The 12022-nt window shown below is 43.9% G+C and overlaps 1 long non-coding RNA gene across 1 annotated transcript in view; it reads left to right on the top strand.

The window, feature by feature from the left end:
• Positions 1-3526, top strand: part of LOC147132618 (uncharacterized) — a 385135-nt gene extending 381609 nt beyond the window's left edge. The window contains exon 2 of the long non-coding RNA XR_015082162.1: positions 3008-3526. This is a non-coding gene — a long non-coding RNA (uncharacterized LOC147132618). The remainder of the gene's footprint in view (positions 1-3007) is intronic.
• The last annotated feature ends 8496 nt before the right edge of the window (positions 3527-12022 follow it).

Here is a 12022-nt window from a genome sequence, read left to right as displayed (position 1 = left end):
GTGTTTGATGTTTGATGCTGAAATCCACAACTTATTCAATGAAACCTGTATAATTTCTGACGATTTATCCCTTGTATTGCTTCTTAAACAGCTGTTGAAGACAACTGTAGCCACCAGCGGACAATGAAATTATTTCAACGTTACCACTTCTTAGCTTTTCGCATGACCGTTTTCTCAGTAGTACAGCTTTCATACTGCCTATTAGCTTCATATTCATTTTCATATCCATATAGGAGCGGGCGCACAAGAGAAAAGACATCCGATTTCACACAGCTACCAACCAGAATAAAAATAAGACGGTTATACAAGTAAATGAAGAGAGGAAAATCTCACAGAACAAAATAATAATAACAGGCTATGTCCAGGAGACTTAATCCTGTCCTCGGGATGTGAGTGAGGGACAGTCAGACGTTAGCAGCAGGAAAGTCTGTCCTTTCATAACACCGTCCAATTATGGAGTTATTGTGCATTATTTTTAATAGGTAGAGAAAATAGAGTTTTCAAGATCTGAAGCAATTATTTCCAAATGCACTTTCCAAACAATAGATACTATCATAAATTTGCTTTTCTATTGGTATTTTTTTTATTTTAGTTTTCTCTCATGGGAACAACTGCGTCATAATCTTTTAGAGAGACTCTGCTTTTGATTGTAGCATTTTCTGGGATGCATGCCTCTGGACCTGGACATCTTAAGGCCTCTACACACCAATCCGATGAAGCCAACTGTCGCGTCGGCCTAGGAGTTGGCACGTTGGACCGGAAAATGACCAAAAAACACACTGCAAAAGCCAACGGAGACGCCAACTACTCCGGACCTTTTGCTCATGCGTGAGAAATAGTACACCCCTCCCCCCTCCATGCCATCGGAGTTAGTATAATTACTAAACAATCACGAATGGTTTCTGTATAAAGTATAAGTATAAAAATAAATCCCACCTTGTATAACCACCTGCGTCTCAATAGCTTCACAGAGCTTGCCTTGCGTCACTCGATCGGCGTAGCCTTTCACAACAATGTCGAATCATGACGGCCTTTTTTTTTTTTTTTTTTTGCATTCCAGCCAGCCATTATGTCCATAGAGATGTGAAAAAGAAGCAAAGTTGATTTAGTACTTGAGGATAAGCTTCGATTGTCCTCAGTCGTCACTTCCCGTTCTGGTCCAGTGCCCTTATTCGCTAGCTAACAGCCAATCACAGTGATCATTCGTCCTGACCCGATCCTCCATGTTGAATTGGCTGAACACGCCCCCCCGACAACGGCTTCGACTTTACGATGTTGCGGGACACACCAAACAAACTAGCTATTTTATATGCACCGACACAGCTACACAATCTCATCAATTTTGAAAACGAGAAAAAAGGGAGCAACACGTTGCAATAGTCCAGTTTGAACAAGGACCAGCCGGGCGACAACGGATGAGCATATCAGAGACTATTTTAGCAAACGTCTGGGACGTAACCTGCCTGTTGCATGTAGAGCAAAGGTCTTGGGGCTATATGTCCAGACGAACAGTGTACAGGCGCATGGCTGAGTTTGAGCTCTCTGTAAAGGCACTCTACAGCACTATGACAGATGACGAGTTAGATCAGTGTGTGAGAGAGATTCAGTCAAGGCAGCCTAACTCTGCGTATCGAATGATGAAGGCACTCCTGCCAGATTACTTAGGGTGCAGTAGAGCCTCCATGCACCGTTGACACCACTTGTGTCATTAACCGAATGTTCCACGTCGAATGTGTAGCTCGACAGCTCTACTCAGTTCCAGGACCCTGGTCTATGATGCACATAGATACAAATCATAAACTGATTCGGTAAATTCATTTTTCATTACTCATTTTGTCTTAGTTGTAGTATGTCTTATTTGACTTTTTGTCTCTTTCAGATCCAACATTATTATCTCTAATCCCCAGGGATTGATGTATTTTTCCCGCAAGGTTAGCACAATTGTTTGGCTAAAGTGCAGTTTAAATTTAGTTTATACTTCTCACAGAAGACCAAATCCTGTATGGCAAGTGAAAATACAGGCCAGGATGTCATATTTAAAAGATGCATAATCCTTGTAATGCCCTGGTACATGCAAGGTCTCAAAACATGTGAAGACTGTGGTTTATCAGCCCTTGATGATTTCAACAGAGAGACTTTGTGGTAGGACCTCCCATCCAGTCCAGAATTTATTCAGTTGGTGTTGCTATCGAGTAGATTTAAATGAATGATTAGTCATTAGAGGAGTGTGAAGAGTGTGAAGTGAATCTAACATGGCTGCCAGCAGTGTCCCATGTTTGTCTGTGTTCTTAATTCACATCTATTTTAGTGCTTTATTTTTTCATTATTATTTAGATTTTTCTCAAGTTGAAGCAGCACTGGGCAAGAAATTGACCTTAATAAATTTTTTCCCAACTCTTTTGATGAAACACTGACTTACAAGTACAGTAGTTGAATGGGATTTCATGCCTTGGAGGGGTCTGTATCGTTTTTACTGGCACAAAGCAACTTTGAGGAGGATGGGGTCAACCCTGGCACACAAAAAAATACAAATGTCCTGATTTTCTTTACGGCATACTCACTTCCTCCTTTCGCTATAAGGACGGCTCAGGATTTCACGACAGTATACGCTGGCATGCATGGGAAATGTGGTTGATTTTTGTCAAAACACTACCGCTTTTGTCCACATGGCACCGCCATAATCAACAAAAACTGGCATTTGACACAGTGTTGCTTCAAAGAGTTGACTGAAGAAGGCAAACTTCCAATTCCCTCCCAAAAAAGTAGCTTCCCAACTGCTTTTATGTTGTTGTTTTGGTTTGTTTTACAACTTAAGGGCCTTCCACCCAGTACAGTCAGGCCCTTGCACGCTCTGCCAAAGCTAGCTTCAGCCTAGCCTACCACCATCCACCTATTGCAGTCTGGGCCTCTGCTGGCCTCAGCCCTGCCCTTCTATCTGTTACAGCCTAGCACTTGCGAGCCTGAGCTAACCTAGGCCTGACCTTCCCTTTCTTCCCACCTGCTACAGCCTGGATCACTGCAAACTGGCCTCCAAGTCTGCCTACTGGTACCAGTGCCTTTGTTGGCCTTGAGCTGGACCTTTCACCGGTTACAGCCTGGACCACTGCAGACTTTGGCCTGGCCTTTCGCCCACTACATCTTGGACCTCAGCTGAAGTCTGGACCCTGATTGAACTCGGCCTGGCCTTCCACATACTGCAGACTGGATCTTTGCCAGCCTCGACTGGGCCTCCTACCCGTGGCAGTCTGGGCCACCGGTATAGCCTGAGCCTCAACCAGCCCTTCCACAAGCTGCAGTCTGAAAATGTAAAACAGCTGGATGATGGACAATGGCATATCTAGTATTTCTATTTCCTACACTGTGTACCTGGTATTTAGGAGAAAATTATTACCCTTGGGTAAGTACATCTAACAATATGTTTTGCTCATTGGACTTTGTGCATGGACCCACATGGTCTACTGATGTTTATCAATGCATGCTACCTCCGTAACAGGTGACACAGAATTTAAATTTATCATAAGTACTTCCCAGAGACTTTCCCTGCCTTAAACGTTTTCTGGTTTTAAATGTTTGGTATCTCATGAACTCACAGAAGCTATTCAGAAGCTACAGGTTCTTCTACTGATTTGACTGCTTTTAGAGCACTAAGAAACAAATGCTCCTCGTTCATCAAAAAGGCCAAATCAAGTATTACTTACCAGTCACCACAAAAAATGTAAATGACCCAAAGAAGTTTTGGAGAGCTATCAAATCTTGTTCTGTCAGCAACAACTCTCCAACATTACTCTCTTTTGATGAGTGATTCTGTTGCTAAAATGGAGTTAATGAATTGCTGTAACAAGCATTTTGCTTCTTCTGGAACGGCGTTTCGTCCATCTCACTCTACACTCTCTAAAACTACTATCAATACCAATGTAATATCATATACTGGACAGTCATTCAGTTTTGTGCCCTTTTCGGTGCAAGATGTTCTTAAGGCCTTAAAAAAATCTAGATCCTAAAAAACCTACAGGGTCAGACTTGCTAAATCCTGACTTCTTAAAGCTAGCTGCTGATTTTATAGCAGAGACACTTGCATATATTTTGAACCTTACAGTAGTCACTAAAGAAATTCCCCCAAATTTGGCAGTCTGCTTTTGTTCTCCCATTTCTGAAAGGGGGTGCCGTAGTATTTTAAACAATTATAGACCATATCGAATTTGTCAGCACCGGATAAAATCCATGCATCTCTCGTAAGTGTTCAGATGAAGGATTTTTTTTAATACACCAATGATATTTTATCATCTCAGCTAAGACCAAACTTATGTTTTTTTTTTACCAGCCACATATTCCTGTAGTGTTTTCACAACTCTTGATGGAAAGGAGATTGAGGTTGTACACTGTTGTTACAAATACCTGGGCGTATTAATCGACAAATCTCTCAATTTCAAATCATGTGTACTGTGGCTTGTAAAAAAAAAAAAAAAAAAAAAGCTAAGGATGAAGCTGAGTTTTTATTTTAGAAACAAGCTGTGTTTTTCTTTTAATGTAAAAATGCATCATGCCGCTGCTACTTTTTTACCTATTTTATAGACTAAGGTGATCATTTATACATGCATGCTTCTGCACAGTGTCACCACCAAATTGATACTGTTTACCACGCATCCCTGAGGTTCATTCCAAATTGTAAAGTCTGACACACCATTGCGAGTTGTACTCTTGGGTTGGATGGCCTGCTTTGGCGACCCCCAAGGCTCATTCACTGGCACACCTTCATGTATAAGGCAATTATGCGACTGCTTCCGCCCAGCTTTGTGTTTTTATCAGGCAGAAAAGTACACGGCAGTATTCAGTGTGTTCTCAGGAGGGGGGCGCGAAAATAGACAATTATATAGATGGGGAAAAAATTGGTTTCTGACTGCTTAGCATTCGTTTCCGGCGCCGCGCGAGTGGCAGCCCGCTACAGTAGCTCCGGCTCATCGGTGAGCCTTTTCGAGTGTTTTTGTTCTTTAATATTACTCTACCTCATACCTTTTTCGTATAATTGATAGTCGTAACTTGTGTAGCAATGGACACCCAAACTGCGGTATTCTTGCTGCTGCTGATGGCTATTTTTTGCGCGATCGTGTCCGGCGACTTGGCTCGGAGCCGAGCCCCCATTGTTTACAGCCGGAATCAGCTGTTAGCACTCCGTGCTAACCATGCGCCGGCTCCCGGGGCAAGACCCGATATCCCCCGTGAGCTGAGGAGGAAGAGACGGGGTTCTCGTGCGGGGGTTAAACGCCGGGAAAGGAGGAGACGATTCCATCCCGTCCTCCCGTCTGTTATCATGGGGAATGTTAGACCCCTCCCCAACAAGATGGACGAGCTAGCGGCGCTTACCCGGCACGAGAGGGACTTCCGGGAGGCTAGCATGATGCTATTCACCGAGTCGTGGCTAACAACGCTAACGCCGAACGCGGTCGTAGAATTGGACGGCTTCCAAATCATACGCGCGGACAGGACGCTGGAGAGTGGAAAGAGGAAAGGAGGAGGGCTGGCTGTGTTTGTGAACGATAAATGGTGTAATCCTGGGCACATCACGATTAAGGGGCAGCTTTGCAGCAGGGATATTGAGCTGCTAGCTGTTGGCATGAGGCCATTCTACATCCCGCGAGAGTTTAGTCATGTGATCGCGGTGACCGTCTACGTCCCACCAGCTGCCAGCGGCGACACAGCCTGTGATGTCTTGACTGCAGCAGTGAGCAGGCTACAAACACAGCACCCAAATGCCCTGATACTCATCTCTGGTGACTTCAATCATGCCTCCCCTTCCTCCTCTCTGCCTTCATTCACACAGTATGTCACCTGCCACACCAGAGACAATAAAACACTGGACCTTTTCTATGCCAACACCAAGGAGGCATACACATCACTGCCCCTCCCCCCGCTGGGCAAAGCTGATCACAACCTGGTGGCTCTCCAGTCTGTGTACAAACCCCTGGTCCGCAGGCAGCCAGCTGTGACCCGCACGGTTCAGAGATGGTCTGGAGAGGCCGAGGAGGCCTTAAAGGACTGCTTCAGCACAACTGTGTGGGAAGTATTCAGCGATGCTCACGGGGAAGACATTAGTAGTCTAACGGACACTGTTATAGACTATATAAATTTCTGCATGGAGAACACCATACCCACCCGACAGTAAGGTGTTTCTCCAACAACAAACCCTGGATCACACCAGACATAAAAGCTCTCCTGAAGGAGAAGAGGAGGGCTTTTGCGTCAGGCAACATAGAGGAGCGGAGGACAGTGCAGCGCCAGCTGAGGAGGAGGATCAGAGAGGGGAAAAGGTCCTACAGGAAGAGGATGGAGGAGCAGCTGCTGCAGAATAACGCCAGGGGAGTCTGGAGGGGCCTGAAGACCATCTCAGGCCACGGACAACCCAAGACCCGGACTGGGGGGGACCTGCAGTGGGCAAATGAGCTGAATCTCTTTTTCAATAGGTTCGATCAGATGCCTGCCTCCACTCAGTCTCTCCTGCTGCAGCCTCCGCCTACTCCTCCTGCTGGGCGTGTCACCCCCTCCCCTCTTTTCTCCACAGTCTCCAGCTCCCAGCTACACCAGATAGCCACCACTCCCTCCTGTCCAGCCTTGGCCTTCACAACATCTCAGGTGAGGAACCAGCTGAAGAAGATAAAGGCGAGGAAGGCAGCGGGTCCAGATGGCATCGGCCCCCAGCTCCTCAAATCCTGCGCAGACCAGCTGTGTGGAATTGTCCAGCACATGTTCAACCTGAGCCTGAAGCTGGGCAGGGTCCCCCAGCTATGGAAAACATCCTGCCTGGTCCCGGTGCCAAAGACCCCCCACCCGAAGGAGCTCAACAGCTTCAGACCAGTGGCACTGACGTCTCACCTGATGAAGACCCTGGAGAGACTGGTCCTTGTCCACCTGCGCCCCCTGGTGAGCTCCTCAATGGACCCACTCCAGTTCGCATATCAGCCTGGTATCAGTGTGGATGATGCCATCATCTACCTCCTCCACACTTCACTCTCCCACCTGGAGAAGGCGGGGAGCACTGTGAGGATCATGTTCTTTGATTTCTCCAGTGCTTTCAACACCATCCAGCCCACCCTACTGGGAGACAAGCTGAAGCGGGCGGGGGTGGCGCACCACCTCACCACATGGATCCAGGACTACCTCACAAACCGGCCACAGTATGTGAGGACACAGGACTGTGTGTCTGACGTGCTCCTCTGCAGTACGGGGGCCCCACAGGGAACTGTCTTGGCTCCCTTCCTGTTCACCCTCTACACCTCGGACTTCAACTACAACACCCCTACCTGTCACCTGCAGAAGTTCTCTGACGATTCTGCGATTGTCGGCCTCATCACAGGCGGAGATGATCGGGAGTACAGAGAACTTACTCAGGGTTTTGTGGACTGGTGCCAGCAGAACCGCCTCCTGATCAATGCGGGGAAATCCAAAGAAATGGTGGTGGATTGCGGTAGGCGCCATCACTCTGCACCTGCACCAGTGAATATCCGGGGAACAGATGTTGAGAGAATCTCAACTTACAAGTACCTGGGTGTTCATCTGAACAATAAACTGGACTGGTGCGACAACACAGACGCCCTCTATAGGAAGAGTCAGAGCAGACAATTCCTACTCAGGAGACTGAGGTCTTTTGGGGTTCAGGGGACACTCCTCAGGAACTTTTATGACTCGGTGGTTGCATCGGTCATCTTCCAGGAAGTGGTCACCTGGGCAGGCGGCGTCTCGGCCCGGGACAAGAAGCGGCTGGACAAACTGGTCAAGAGGGCCGGCTCTGTCCTGGGCTGCTCCCTGGACTCTGTGGACTCGGTGGGGGACAGGAGGATGTTGGCCAAGCTGTCATCAATGCTGGACAACCCGGACCACCCCCTCCAGGGCACCCTAACAGCACTCCACAGCACCTTCAGTGACAGACTGTTACACCCTCGCCGTGCAAAGGAGAGATTCCGCCGTTCCTTCCTGCCTGCTGCTGTCAGACTCTTTAACAAGAACATTGTGTAGTCTCTACAAACTGGCGGACATTAGTGCAATTTTGCAGTCCTGCACCTGAGCTCATATCGTGCAATACCCAATATTCCCCACTACTGTAATACCGTGCAATACTCAACATTCCCCACTACTGTTAGTCTAGTTTTATTTTTATCCAATGCTGTTCCTTACATTTCACTACAGCACTGCAGCACTGTCACTTAGAGTATTTTTTCCTCTGTACTATGTACAGGCCGAAATGAGTGTTCCTCATATTTTTTATGTAAATGTAGGTTGGTGTGTATATACATGTGTATATACACGTTACTGCGTATATCTACATAGGTTTGATCCTAAATGTTTGCCGTCAATGTTATACATTAATGGCCACATTATGCCGCCGCCCCTGTGTGACCTATATCTTTGCTACTGTAACAATGAAAATTTCCCCACTGTGGGATCAATAAAGAGATTCTTATCTTATCTTATCTTATCTTAGTAAGACTATTTTCTTAAGTTTTCCGTCAATCGTTTATTGCCTACAAATTGGGCGCCCATCATAGGCGGACCGGTCCGTCACATAGCTCTGTATATATAGCAGGACTTTTTCTGATGTCCATGCTGGGAAATAAGAGACTCTCTGTTTCATGAATACGTAGAGAGCTGCCAGCACACTGGGATATGGCCTTGGTGGGGTCATTGATGGTTCGTCAGCCTAATATGAAAAAATGTCAGTGTGGTTGTTTGGATATTAATATATGCTGACAGTATAGCAAAAATATGTTTACATTATACATAACATTGAATCCTCCTGAACTTCCCCGTGCCATTGCTGAAGCCTGAATAGCACCTCCCATTTGTAACAGTCGCAGTACTTCTGGATGGTCCAAGGCAATGCTGCTTGCTCTTCATCAATTGCAATGCCTTTGTGTGTCACCTCTTTTCCTGCCCTACTATAAAAAGTCAATTGTGTTACAACTGCACAACATTTAAAATTAAGACAGAAAAGATGTTGAGAATTAGAAGTATTACTTACAAGAACTCCACTTTAAATTTAGAAGCTAGCCCGGTCTGCATTTTACAATATGTTATGTTCTGGGGAACAAAACCAGCAGGCCAGCCACAGGATGTAAATGCAAATTGAAGTTCATTCGACCCATTGGAGCTCTCTACTCTAAGCTGTAGAAGGGTTGAGCGCATTCAAAAGGAGCAGCAAGAAAAAAGAATCTGAAGTGTATGCACAGCACTGAAGACAAAGCTCTCACATTGTTTTTGAGTACTCAAATAGATGTCCACGTTGTTTATCAATGAGTATGAATGCACCAATCCAAGTTGATTTTAATCACATTATATATTTCTCAATGTCTGCCTGATGAGCCTATTTCACAAGTCCAAACAAAGTTAGTTTAAGGGCATTTCTTGTGCCTGCATTTGCTTTATTGAAATTATTAGTTTTTAGCTATTTGACATTGATGCTCATTAAAAAGTACCATATTTTCCAGACTATAAGCGGTTACTTTTTTCCTAGGTTTTGAACCATGCGACTTATATAAAGTGCGGTTATTCTGTGAATTTTTCTTCCACCGCAAGGGCGCTCTAACCAGAATTACAATACAATACAATACAATTGCCATTAACAGGATGTGACTGGAGGTGGAGGAGTTCAATAGGCGGGGTGGACGTTAACTGAAAAACTGGAGGGACAGCGGGCAGTGAAATGAAGAGAAGTACTTTATATTCCCTTGGTTCTGTTCTGTTTTAATCAGCAAAGTTGCTGCTGTTTTCAAAGACACTTTTAGGAAAGAATCTGTTCAGGTACATACATGTACATTTATAGTTCAAAAATTTTCTGCAGTAAATATCAATTTTTTCAACATAGATAGTTGCGACATATATGTTTTTTCATTATTATTATTTTTTTAAATAGAGTGGGTGTGGCCTATATATCAAGGTTATAGTCCGGAAAATAGGGTCGTTATTTTCTCTCATTACTTATGTACTCTTACTCAAGTAATTATTGGGAGGACTGCCTTATTTTTAACTTTTACTTAAAACTAAAATGAGGAATGCAGCATAAAAATGATCCAACCAAGCAAAAGACAAGATATTTACAAATGTGTCAAGCATAAGTACAGTAAAAACAAGCAAATGCCATTTTTTTTGTACAGTCATCACTTGCATGTTGTGTGTTTATATGGAGTTTATTCTTACACAAAGGCATTCAGATTAAGGTGCTCTCGTGCGCATTACTTGGCACCAACCAAGCAGCATTTCTGCCTCTTTGTTGCGTTTCATTGTCAGTTAATTAATTTGTAATTACAACTGCTGGGCCTAGGTGATATTACAGGCAGTCTGTTTTTGCAATCAGTAGGCACAGGCAACCAAAACCAATTAAAAATGTCTCAGAATGCCGAGGCATTTCCTTGGAATGCAACCAGGTAGAAGCATGGTGTATCATTAGACTATGAAACAAAATACCAATGCCCTTAAGCGCTCAGACGGCAGTACTACAACAGACATCCACTATGGTATTTCACTTGCATAGTTGTTATTGTTGCATCTTGGTGTACTGAATTACAGTGAGACAGACCTTTATTTGAAAATCTTAGCATGAGAAAACAAGTATGGAATCTAATGCATCACATCACATTTTGAATTCAAAGAAAAATGTGTGGGTCAAACACCACCCAATTTATAAATAAATAAAAACATTGCTCTGTTCTTCCACGGCACTCTTGTTCTACGCGTGTTTTCCGTGCTTCTGGTGGAGCATTTGGATTTCGCGCTCCAGGTAGAAGAGGCTTGCAGAATGGGCATGTTGGACTTTTTGTCTTCATCCAAATTCTTAGCTGCTTGTCCCCTTTTATTTTGAGCTATAGACCCCAAAATTGCTCATATTTTCATTTCATTTTCTAGTTTACTTACTTTTTGAGGTAAAGGTGAGAGAAACTCTGTCATCAGCATGTTGTTCTGTGGCGCACAAAGTAAATTCTAGCTAGGTCTGTCAGCTTTTTAATTTTATCATCAATATTGACAGATTAATAGGGATATAAATTGATTGCTACGATATACTAAAACATAACTTCAATTCTAATTCACTTGGTAAAGTTATTTCTTTTTATAAGTAACTATATTGAAGGATGTTGAAATGATTGCATACAATCCAGAAAATACTTGTACATTTTCATATATGACGGCTTGATTGTCTGTGATTAGCGTAAAGTACCAGTCAAAAGTTCGGAAACACCTTCAAATTCAAATGATCTCAAACACTTTAAGGCCTTGTCTACATGTACCCGTTTTTTTTTTTGCAAAATGCAGATATTAGCCTGCGGATAGCAATATCATCCACACGTCCCCGGAGTTTTTTAATTGAAAACGTAAAACTCCGGCCCCAGGGGAGGTTTGCGGACCCACGTTTGGATGTGGACAGTTAGACCCGGAGATTTTTATTTATATATACAGTATATATACACACACACACACACACTGTATATCTCTCTCTCTATACAATAAGTATATGATAGATTATGGAGACTATGCTTTAATTGTTGCAATATTATTGTTAAGATGACTTTTGAACACCTCAATCCCCAACCTTTCCTCTTGTGAGCGGTAGAAGGAGGCATAAATAATGGGAAAAAAGACTTAATATCTGACAGCCCATTATAGAGTTAAACTCAGTGTCAGCTAGACTTCACTTTCTGTCTGACATTAATTACAGATGACAGGCCTAAGAACAAAACGCCACACAATTATAATGATGACTCCAGTGGAAATTGTTCATGCTTTCACTTTCGTCTGCTGTGACAGGAATGATTATGCAGACTCTGAGCTTGTCACGACTACAATATTAAACCCCAGACTATGGCGACCCAATATGGGTCAAAAGACAAAAACTAAACAGCATTAAAAATACAATTTTATCAGTCATTCCAATAGCCGGGAATCTAATCTAAATGTCATCTAAATTTGAATCCTGGATTCATTACTCTGTCAAAACCAGTTTTGCTACTGTTTATGACGAGCATATTTAATGTCAATCTCA

The sequence above is a fragment of the Filicampus tigris genome, chromosome 18 (genome assembly GCF_054856515.1).
Source record: "Filicampus tigris isolate MCC_2025a chromosome 18, RoL_Ftig_1.0, whole genome shotgun sequence".
NCBI classification, from domain to species: Eukaryota; Metazoa; Chordata; class Actinopteri; order Syngnathiformes; family Syngnathidae; genus Filicampus; species Filicampus tigris.
This window is presented reverse-complemented; position numbering and strand designations above follow the sequence as displayed.